Here is an 11,673-nt window from a genome sequence, read left to right on the forward strand (position 1 = left end):
CCCCGAAAAAGGGGCAAAAGACCCCTTTGGAGCATCCGAATGCAACCAAAAAAGGAAGGTGCACAACTAGATCCCACTAGGAGTCTAAGTACCAAATTTCAACTTTCTAGGACACTCCGTTCTTGAGTTATGTGACATACATACAAACATTCGCACATACATACGTACATACAGACGTCACGAGAAAACTCGTCGGAATTAACTCGGGGATCGTCAAAATGGATAATTCGGGTGTCTGTACGTCCCTAGGCATATATCCACGTGTGGTCGGATTGAAATATAAACTCAACATTCATTCGGGGGTGAGCAAAATGGAAATTAAGGCCAATTTTTGAGTGAAAATGTTTTCGCGAATACAATACTTCCTTTTTTGTAAAAGGAAGTAAAAATGAACACCGTGGAAAAGAGGGAGAAGCAACTGAATTTAAAAATATTGTATTTAAATGTTTTTTTTTCAGTACAAAACTTAAAATATTCTTAATATTAAAAATTAAAATAACACCAATCTTTTCTTTCACTGTTATTTTCCATGTAATCCTTGAAAAGTTACTTTTTATGGAGTAGAAACCCACTGTGGTCTACACTTTACCATTTCACTCCTACCAAGTTAATTTTTACTCACTACAAATGTCAAAGAGTATTTTCACTCCTTGAAAAGGTTCTAGTTATATGTATGTAACACATGTTAGAATTGTAAAAGTTATAAGTAAACGCTCTGTTATTACACGTATATAGTTGATAAGACTTTCATACTGAAGCATTACAAGACTCAAAGAAATGTTTATCATTATGCAACTTGAAATTTTAAAAGATATAAACGCTCTATTATCAAACGTTTATAGACGATAGGACTATCATGCTGAAGAATTTTTTTCCCCTCATAATACTATGACGTAAGCAGAACTTCAACAAAATACAAAACTCTAACAAAATGTTTATCATTATGCAATCTGAAATTTTGAAAGATATAAGGGGCCATTCATTAAATTACGTAAGGGTCCCGATGGGGAGGGGAGTTGGAAAAATCTCAACATGCCCTTACTTTTGGGGGAGGGGTCAAACCATTCTTACGTAATATATTCCAAGTCGATAATTTACATTAGAAATCGCACGGTCAAGTAGTTTGGCAGGAATCAGTTCATTTTCTTCTGGAAGGTAAAAAACGTATTAGCATAAGCTGTTATTTATTTGTTTTACAAAGAATGAAAAGTGCAAATAGCACTTTGTATAACACGTTTTACTTCCAATTCGTATTGCATCATGTACAAAAAAAAATGTCGAAAAAACATTCAGTCTAAGTTTCCACTTTTTAGTAAATATTTCTTTACACAAAAAGGTTTGATTTAATAATAAGTGACTTGATTAACGATTCCAGTGATGTAAGATTTGTAATTTTATTTATTTTTTTTTTTTTTGAAAAACGAAATAGAATCTTACGTAAGAATAGTGGGGAAGAGTTTGAAAAATCTTACGTACCCTTACATGGGGGGAGGGGAGGTCAAAAATTGCCGAAATCATCGTTACGTAATTAATGAATAGCCCCTAAACACATTCTTCTCAAACGTATATAAACGATAGGACTATCACGTAAAGCATTTTTTTCCCTAACAGGGGTGCCCATCCCTCCTAAGCTCAATGGCGCAAATCCCCCCCCCCCCCAAAAAAAATTACCTTGCACTCGAATCGGGTTAAACATAAGTTTTCAGAGTGTAATTTCCAATTAAATTCACGGTTTTTTTTTGGGGGGGGGGGGGGGTAGCGCTAACAAATACCATTTGAACTGAAATATTGTTGGGTTGTTCCGCTTCACCTTCCCAAAATTTACAGCGTGGACTTATAGTAAACAAGTTTTGGAGATACCTGAGTTTCACTTCACCTTATTTATTTATTTTGCAAATGTATGAATAATTACAGGGAGAGTGGATTCATCTTTTCTGATTTTTGAATGGAGTCATTACTAGATGTATACAATATGAACCTCGAAACGGGAATATTATAGTCGCTTAGCTAGGGGGTCCGGGGCTTTCTTCCCCGGAAAAATTTCGAAAATGTAGTTTTAAAACCACAGTTTTAGAAGATGTCTGGTGATGTTAGAGGGGTAAAAGATTCGGTGTCCCCCTCCCGGTAATTTTTCAATATTGAAACTTCGAAAACGCAATTGTAGATAGTCTACCGTTGTGTTAGGGAGAGGGGACGGGTTCGGGGCTCTCCTCCGATAAGTTTTCAAAATTTTAGTTTTAAGAACGCAGTTTTAGACTATCTGTGGTAATGTTAGGGAAAAAAGAGATTCGGGGACTCGCCCCCGGAAATTTTTCGCAATTTAAGTTTTTAAAAGGCTATTTTAGGCTCTCTATGGTTAGGAGACCAATTTTCTGAAATTGATCCTCTAAAATTGCAATTGTATCCGACCTTTGTGACGTTATGAAAAAGAGTTTTTGGAAACTCTCCCGGAATTTTCTCAAAATTGAAAACCTGAAAATCAAATTTCAGACGGTCTTTAATAATGTTGACGAGAGTGGAGGAAGGCAGAGGGGTGCTCCACTTAAATTTGTGAACTTATAGCTTAAAAAACGCAGTTTTAGTAGATCTTGATAATATTAGTAGAAAGTGAATTTCGGTGCCATTCGCCCGGCAGTTTTTCGAAATAGATACTCCAAAAACGAAATTCCAGGATTATGTTTGAAAAAAGCAGTTTTAGATGACTCTTAATGATAAAGAGGGTCTTATTCAGGCGTTACAGTTGGGGCGCTCTCCTGGAAGTTTTCCAAAATTGAAGTCGCATAGCCGAAAAAGATGGATCACACACAAGTACTCTGGCTGTTATTTTTCGAAAATCCTCAAAAATGGATTCAGCTATTCAACACATATCAAAAATTAGAACTCGAGAATTTTAACCGAGGACGTATATAAGGGGTGGGCTAAGGGGGCCCGGATCCTACATAAAATCAAGATTTTTTAAAATATAAATATAATTCTGTTGGCGTTTGTTTAGATAAATTCCGAACATTTAGCTCAAAAAAAGAAGGAAAAAGAAAAAAGAACAGAAACTTGCAACAGAGAGCAGCCGAGCTAGAGGTGGTCCGTAACTTTTTATTCCTTCATCAGTGGCGAATTGAAAAAAAAAAAAAAAAAAAAATGATGCTCTGCCGCTGTGCCGGTTTTGTGGCAGAAATTCCAAACCAGTACCTCGATGGAAATTTTAGAGGGCAACAAATTTAAATGCGGCTCCAAGCAAGAAAGCAAAAATGGATCATATTGACCCCTTCACGCGACCAAAGAGATCCTAAAATTCACTTTTAGATTTTTAGTTACGGAAAATTTCCATGTGAGAGCACCTGATCCTTACTGTCCTCCCCAATGTCACCTAAGATAACTAGAAAGTGCAATTTTACAACATCAATTTCCAAAAAATTTAGAGCGAGAGCTCATCTAACCGCATTTTCTTCAATAATTTAGTCAGTAGTCTAAAATGGCATTTAAGGAATTTAAAATTCAAGCAATTTCTGGTAGAGATTACTTCCTTACCGTCACCTGTTTCCAACGCATTCAAAGATAATTTCCAAATATGTTTTTAGAAAGGATATATATATATATATATATATATATATATATATATATATATATATATATATATATATATATATATCGATTTTCTTTCCCTAACATCATTTAAGATAATTTAAAATACCATTTATTGGCCTCAACGCCAATAAAATTTATTTTCAGGAGAGCTCTTAAATCTTTTTCATTCCCCTAACATTATCAAACATAGACTAAAAGTTAATTTTTAGGCCTTTAATTTCGAAAAAAAATTCCGAGAGAGAGAGCACCCTACCCTTTCAACGAGTCATAACATTTGCGTTTCTTAAAACTTCAATGTAATCAAATTTCTGGGAGGCAGCTCCTGATTCCGTTTCTTAACGCCATTAAAAGAGCATAAAATACATTTTTAGGTCATCAATTCCAAAGCAATTCTGGGGGAGGGTTTCCAAACCATCACCATTGATATAACTTTACTACCAAAGATGGTCTGAAAGCGCCTTTATGTTTCCAGTTAAGAAAATTTGAACCATAACTTACGTTTTTAAACTGAAAAATCGGAAACCTCTGAGGGGCGGATCGCCTGTCCTCGAACCCTTCCTTTCCTGAGATGGCAAAAATTGACTTCAATTTTAAATTTCGGAAAGTAACTTCAATTTTGAAAAACGTTCCGGAGGGAGTTAAAACCTCCCCTTTCCTCTTTTCTTTATCATCTCGGAAGAATTGATCCGCCTCCAAAAAATTGTAGAGCTGGCACAATAGCCTTCCAATAATTTTAGATTGTAAAAAAGAGGGAAAAGGAGGGGGGCTAAGTCTCTGGTCGTCATATCGGCCCCTTCAAAATTTTAACATATATACGCCACTGATTTTAACGAACCAAATATCCTTCTATGCATATCAGATATAGAAGAAAGTAAAAATGATTTACGAAAAATAATTAAAACACCTTAAGAACAACAGACTGTTCTGCTTCCATCAGCGAAAACCAACGTCACTGAAAGTTTTCATGAAAATCATCTAATGATAAATTGAAATAATCAGTTTAAAATTAGTAGTGACAGTAAAGTGAAATGAAAAATTCTACGTAAACTTAAGCTAGTTAATGAAGAAAACACAGTAATTGTAAGTGTTGATTGGATGTAGTGATTGCAATACCAGTATACCGGTACTTCGAGCAATTTGACGATTTCGTAATACTGGTATTTGCTTAGGTAAAACAACAGTATTTTCAGTATTAGCTGAAAATAATAAATAGATTCAATTGCAAAAGTTTAAATTTATCTTACTAATTGTATACTTTTATTTTAAATGTACATTTATTTTTTCATAATACAGAACCGAAGTCAACCTATTGATGTAAAAATTTGGCTTCAAAAGCACTACCTTAAAAAATATCATTAAACAAACGAAGTGAAAATTGCATAATAATATTGTCATTGCTAGATGGAGAGATGAATTGCATTTTCGTGCGCTTTTGTGCACCATGTTTTTATATTCTCCATTCCCCTAATCACTCACTTCCCTTTTTGCGAACGCTAAACTCGAGTGCAATTTTGAATGCATTTGTACTATGAACAATTTATTGCAAACATCAGTTGTAGCAATACTTTATGATTTCTTTTCTTGTTAGCATAAAAATTGGTAATTTGTTGTCACCAGTATTGATTTGTTGTCATGTCTCGCTATCTGGCTTTCTACTTAGCAAGATAATATTTAGAAGTTCCTTGAAAATTTGCATAGAGGTAAAGCATAATCAATTGAAACATATTTTCAGATATTTACATAATTATCATTGTGAAGAATTTTGAAAAAAAAAAGCGAAAAGAATAAGAGAAATTAACAAGATAAAATTTAGTTAAATTTATCGTCAATTTCAAACCAAAGGGCTAATAAAAAGCAAACACAAGTTCAAGAGAAAATTATGTTAATATTGGAAAGGTATCGTCTCTCGGAAAGAAATTGCTACAAGCTATAATTAAAAAAATAATTAAAATACGCACAATACAAGATTACATACACACAAAAGGAATTATCCAAAAATAACACGCAAGAGAGCAAATTATTTGGAGATGAAGGACTTCTAGACAATTAGAGGAGGTGTATCGCGCATTGTTGACAGTACCAACAACCTGCGTGAATTCAGAGAGATTATTTTCAACTGCAGAAAAGTTGAGCACTAAAATGAGTTCCAGGCTTAGAGACAATTGATAGATGGATTATGATTTTTACTATTATTGATATTTTATTGATTATTGATATTTTATTATAACATTTGTTCCCCTTCATTCAAATTTGTTCAAAATACGTTTTCATAAGTATAATACAATTTTTGTACAAAATTAAGAAGTGTGGAAAAGAAACAATATGTTTTCAAGCATTTTTTGAGAAATTTCAAATAACCGGTATTAATGCCGGTATTCCGGTATCACGTTTCAAAAATACCGAGTACCGGTATTGAATGTTTGGTCCGGTATTGCAATCCCTAATAGGGGGGAGGGATTAAAAATATGTTATTCCCAAACTTCAAAACTAGCTCTTAACGATTGTCAAGGTGCAAATGAATCAATGAAAGACTAGTAGAGCATAGTGGTCAGAATTATTACAAACAATGAATAAAAAACAGGGAAAAACTTTTTATTTTATATTCATTTTTGATCTCTCTCTCTCTCTTATTACTGTCACACGTATTCATCATGCAGAATTGTGCTACTTTCAGAAAATTTATAATTTATTAAGAAGAAAGCAAATCGTCTGATCCAACTTTGAAACGGACACAACTCCGTCCCGTCTCTGATGTTCCCTTTATTGAAAAAGAGACACGGTCATTAAATTTTGGAAAGAGTACGTGTAAAGAGTATTATTTATGCATCTATTTCTTGTTGAATAAGTTAAAATATTTTTTCTTTCAAAAAATCAAAAATTTCACGTTCTAACAAAAAACAAAACTTCTGGGAAAAAAATCCCCCCCAAAAATTTTGATGGCGCAACTTGCGCCATAATCCCCCCCCTGTGGGCACCCCTGTCCCCTAATAATACTATGACGTAAGCAGACTTTCAACGAAATACAAAACTATAACTAAATGTTTATCATTATGCAATCTGAAATTTTGAATATTATTCAAAAGTTTCAAGAATAAACCGCTATTCATAACTCTTTTATGTTGCTCTCATCTCGTTTTGTATTTCCGTGCAGAAGTATACACACAACATTGTCTTCCATAATCCAATTAAGCTGTCACCAGGAATATTTTACGCATTCATTGTAAACTTTCCCTCTTTAATGAAACGACGAGTCAGCCCCTTCCACAGTTGTCGTCACCACGTTGTATTAAACTTTCATGAAAAGTGTCCAGCTGTGCTTTATGGTGCCTTCATAAAAGACGATTTTCATACGCGGCCTTTTCAAGACGCCCATATGGCTTGGGACGTGATCTAATGTTTGTTAATGTTTGTTTTTGTAGTTTTGTTCTTTTTTTTTTTTTCGCTATTTTTGTTGCTTTTGTTTTTTGTTTTTTTTAATTCCCTAACTTTTGTTTTGTTGATTTGTTTTGTCATGTGATCCCTAATGGTTGTTTCGCTGTGTATCAATAGGGTGGTTTCCTTCAGTCAAAAGTACTACTTTTAGTCACTGAAATTGATAGAATAAGCGAAAATAATAACATGGGCCCAGAAAGTACTTTCATTTTCCCAGGGCTGTGGAGTCGGAGTCGGAATCGAAGAGTCGGAGTCGGACTGATTTTGGGATAAAGGAGTCGGAGTCGGAGTCGTTAGAAAACATGCCGACTCCGACTCCGACTCCGGGCTTCTTTTTTTCTTCCCTTTTCACTGACTCTCCTTGCATTTTTTGAAAACTGATTACCAATTGGTTCGATTACATGTGTAAAAGGATACTAATGAGAAAATAAATGCCATTATGGCAATCAGCTAGCTTGAATTCTTACCGAACTTTCTGTCGCCGTCCCCTAGTTTGCTTGCTTTTTAACTTAACTAATAGCAACTGTCAGCAAACGGTTTTGTTGCCTAACATTTTCAAGTAATCACTTTCAAATAAAAATAGAAATATAGTGTTTTGTTCTATCTCAGTTATAAAATAGTAAAAGAAACGTAACAAATTAGTAAGTCGACGCCCGTAGCTAAGGTTGAAACGTTTAAATGTGATCAGCAAATTCAAAGAAGTTCTGGCGCGAAAGCACGAATCCAAAAGATTCTATGAAATAATCTACTGTTTTTTTTCTTTATTAAGACTATTTCTGTAAGCTTGGTTCTCACTAAAAAGTATGGAACAAAATAAGTGTAAATGATTTCTTGATTACAACACTCAAGAATTGCAGTTAATCTTAAAATCTTCATATTTAGGTTAATTCTAAAGCAGCCAATAAAATTTAAATTAAAAATTTAGCGAAGAAATATAGGTATAGTAAAAGCTATTCGTACAAATTTGTATACCGCCGCGTTTTGTGTAAAATTAGCTCCTGACGTATATGTGCCCTATTTTCGTTGAAATTTTATTGATGAAATATAATTTAAAATATATTCGCGAAAATTTTCAGAATTAAAGTATTTATATTTTTTATAAACTCTGAAGTTAACTTTGGGTGTCATCTACCAGATGGGTGTCACCCGGGGCAAACCACGCCCTCTCAAGAACTTGGATTTAGAAAAAAAAGGTTTTTTTTCTCTCAAGTTACAGCTTTCAAAAATTGAAAGCACACGATTTGATCAATATCTATTTGTTAAACATTAAAGGGGGGAAAATTACAGATAATCCTTTAAAAAATTTTTAAAAGGGATTTTTAAGTCATCTCACTTTTTAATTCGTAACTATTGGAAAGTTTGATTTTTAAATTGAATTTCTAACGTTGTATGGCGTCTTGGGTTTACAATAAAAAACAAAATGCGAAATTTTCATAAAAAGGAATTAATATTTCAATCTCTGTTAAGAGGTTTTCCCCCTTCCCTTGAATGGAGAGAAGGAGTTGAAAAAATACAATTAAAAAATTTTTAAAAAATCCGGAGTCGGAGTCGGAGTTGGAGTCGGAGTCGGGAGTTTCACAATTCAGGAGTCGGAGTCGGGGTCGGAGTCAGCCATTTTTCTTCCGACTCCGCAGCCCTGCATTTTCCCAACAGTAATTTTTTAGTTAATTATTTTAAATGTCCGATTTTTCAAACAAGGCGTGGTCTTGATGACGTTGCAAATGACGCATTTTGGCGCATCTTTCTACAGCGTTTCCACGTTATGATAATCAGAAGCGAATTAAACATTGCACTCTACGCTTGCTATTAACCATATCGTTGCCAATACACGTGAGTGAAGATGAAATATTTTGCTCTGTGAGTGGCAATACTGAATGGCATTTCATCATTTGTTATGTCTTCAGCAGAAATATAAACAATGAAAGCGCACCGATTTAAGCACTTTTTTTTAAATATTAAATTTAAGCAAATTATTTAAAAAATGGTCAGATCCCACGTTTTTAAACATGCTCTTTCAGAAAAAAATACTTTTAAATTTTTGGAAACTAACCCATTGCTGTAGAATGATTATTTTCATGTTGTTTGTTTTATTTGTTGTTTGTTAGTTACTGTTTCTTTATGTCAGTGTACTGTTATCGTTTTGCTGTTGCAAGTGATCCTTTTTTACTTTCTTCTATATCTAATATATAGAAGAAAGTATTGGATTCGTGCAAATTTTCGAATTTCGAATTTTGACGGATTCGAACGTTTTGAGGTGTGCTGAGTCCATTTCGACCATTTTTGGAAAATGTCTGTCTGTCTGTGTGTGTGTGTGTATGTATGTATGTGTGTGTGTGTGTGTGTATGTATGTATGTGTGTCACGTCTGTGTGTGACCAGTTTTTTGTGGCAGCTCTACAACAAAAACTGCCGCATGAAATCGAACGAAATTTAGTACACATATGTGCCCCTATGTGAACTTGTGCCCATTAGTTTTTGGCGCGAATTCCTCCAAGGGGGGTGGAGCAATGGGACGTTTTTCGAGTTACGCGTGCTTGCTATTCCTCAGGAAGTAACTGGCGGAATCAAACAAAATTTGGTCCATATGTTGGTATTAACAGGAACAGGTGCTGATTCAATTTTGGTGTCAATAACTCAAACGGGGGTTGAGCTATAGAACGTTTTTTGTCGTCAATTGTGACTGCTGTATCTCAAGAAATAATGAACGGAATGAAAGAAAAATGTATCGGCAAGTAGACCTTAGTGGGTATAAGAGCTGATTTTATTTTGGTGTCAATAGCTGAAAAGGGGGTGGCGCAATCGAATGTTCTTTTTTTTCATTGTGAGTGCCATTTCTCAAGAAGTAATGCTACGTTCTGGATGAAATTTGGAATAAATGTGAATCTATTTGTAAATAGGCGTTGTTTCAATTTTGGCGCCAATCGCTCCATGGGGGTCTGATTTTTTTTTTTTTTTTTGTGTTAATAAAAATAGCTTTATAAATGCAACAATAAGAAAGATAAATTACAATATTCTCGTCTGCTTATTTCACGTGATTTTAATTTTCGGGAGATAATCGGAAATGTTATCGCAATGATTTAAAATTAATAACTGTTGCCATTTTATGTTTGTTAACAAATAAAACATCTAATTAATTCAAGCAAGGCTTTTAAAATAACTTTCAAGTCGTTCTTTGCTTTGCTTTTGCGGGAATTCAGGAATTCGGACGGTCGTCAAGTTTTTTTTTTTTTTTTGCTGGGAATATTGCATTCTTTTCAAGCATAGGGATTGATCAGAATTCACAAGAAAGATATAGAAGAAAGTTTCGTGATGGCCACAACATACTAGTTTTTTTTTTGCTTTCAGTAGTTGCTATTGTTGTAATTGCTGTTTGTTGTTGTTTTATGTTTTGTAACTGTTTTTTCTACTAGGTAAAACACAGGCAAAATTAGAGTCTATGTTCATACTAATAAAGCAGAAAGGTATGTATGTATGTCAGTTCGGGATTAGTTTAGGGCGAAGACCGCTTGGCCGATTTCCATAAAGATTATCACAAAATTAGTTTACAGCAAATCTGGTGTGCGCCTCATTTTTCTTTTTCTGTTATTATTATAATTCGATTTCTTTCATTTTTTTCTTTTCGATTTTGTGCACGTCAAATTTTATGTATCAATCGAAAGCCTCAATATTCTGGACAGAAAACCGATCAAAGTTTCTAAATCAATAAAGTTTTACAATAAGATACCCCGACCAACATGCGTATTTAGCATAAGAATGCTAAGCATTGAGGCGGTAGCAAACCGGAAGCAAATATACTATGTACCAGAAGTGTCATCTAGAATAGGCTAAAATAACAAAAAGTATTTTCGATATTCCAGCTCAGTTTTAAATCAACCAAAAAAGAGGGGGGAAGGTTTTATTTAGTTCGTTAAAATATAACTAGCTGGTGCTTTCACAGGAATGTTATCCATAGCAAAACTTCGATTCTACAAGTGTACACGGAAAAAGTGCTACAATCTTATATAATTAGAAACTGAGCTTATGGTATTTATGTATGTACCTACGTGTACGTATCTATCTGTGTATGTATCTTTGTCCGAGTTACTTACTTCTACGCCAGTGAACGGACCATCGAACCAGGAATCGACGGATTCGTAATTTTCTCGTTTTTATGTTTGGCTATTTAACATAGTCCTTCGATAAAAATCAACGGAGATATCAATTAAAAACTATTAATTTGGATAGAGTGGATAGAGTTCGACATAAAATCCCTATTTTTCGAAGGCTTTCCTCATTTCAAACTATTATTCAGTGCTTCATCTCAACTTTCCGTATGAATGCTTTTATTAAAATTTGTAGCGTGCAGAAAATAACTGAGAAGAAAGATTTGTTGCTATTTTTTTTCTAATATGAACAAATAAAATTCTGGCTTTTGTTTTGAGATTTTTCCTGTAACCGAGGGATTTAAAATGTTTCCTTTCGGGTTATTTTTCCGCAATCTGCCGCAAAATTTTACTGATTTTTTTCCCCTCAAGCCTGATTGTTGATCTCCTGTCACTTGACATAACTTTTATTTTGAGGCTGACTGTGCAAAGCCAGGCGATGCAGCTAATAATGTATCAAAATCGTAAAACGCTTAAAAAGAGACAAAGTCAAAACAAATAAATCCTGTTATGGAAAA

The sequence above is a fragment of the Uloborus diversus genome, chromosome 7 (genome assembly GCF_026930045.1).
Source record: "Uloborus diversus isolate 005 chromosome 7, Udiv.v.3.1, whole genome shotgun sequence".
Lineage (NCBI taxonomy): Eukaryota > Metazoa > Arthropoda > Arachnida > Araneae > Uloboridae > Uloborus > Uloborus diversus.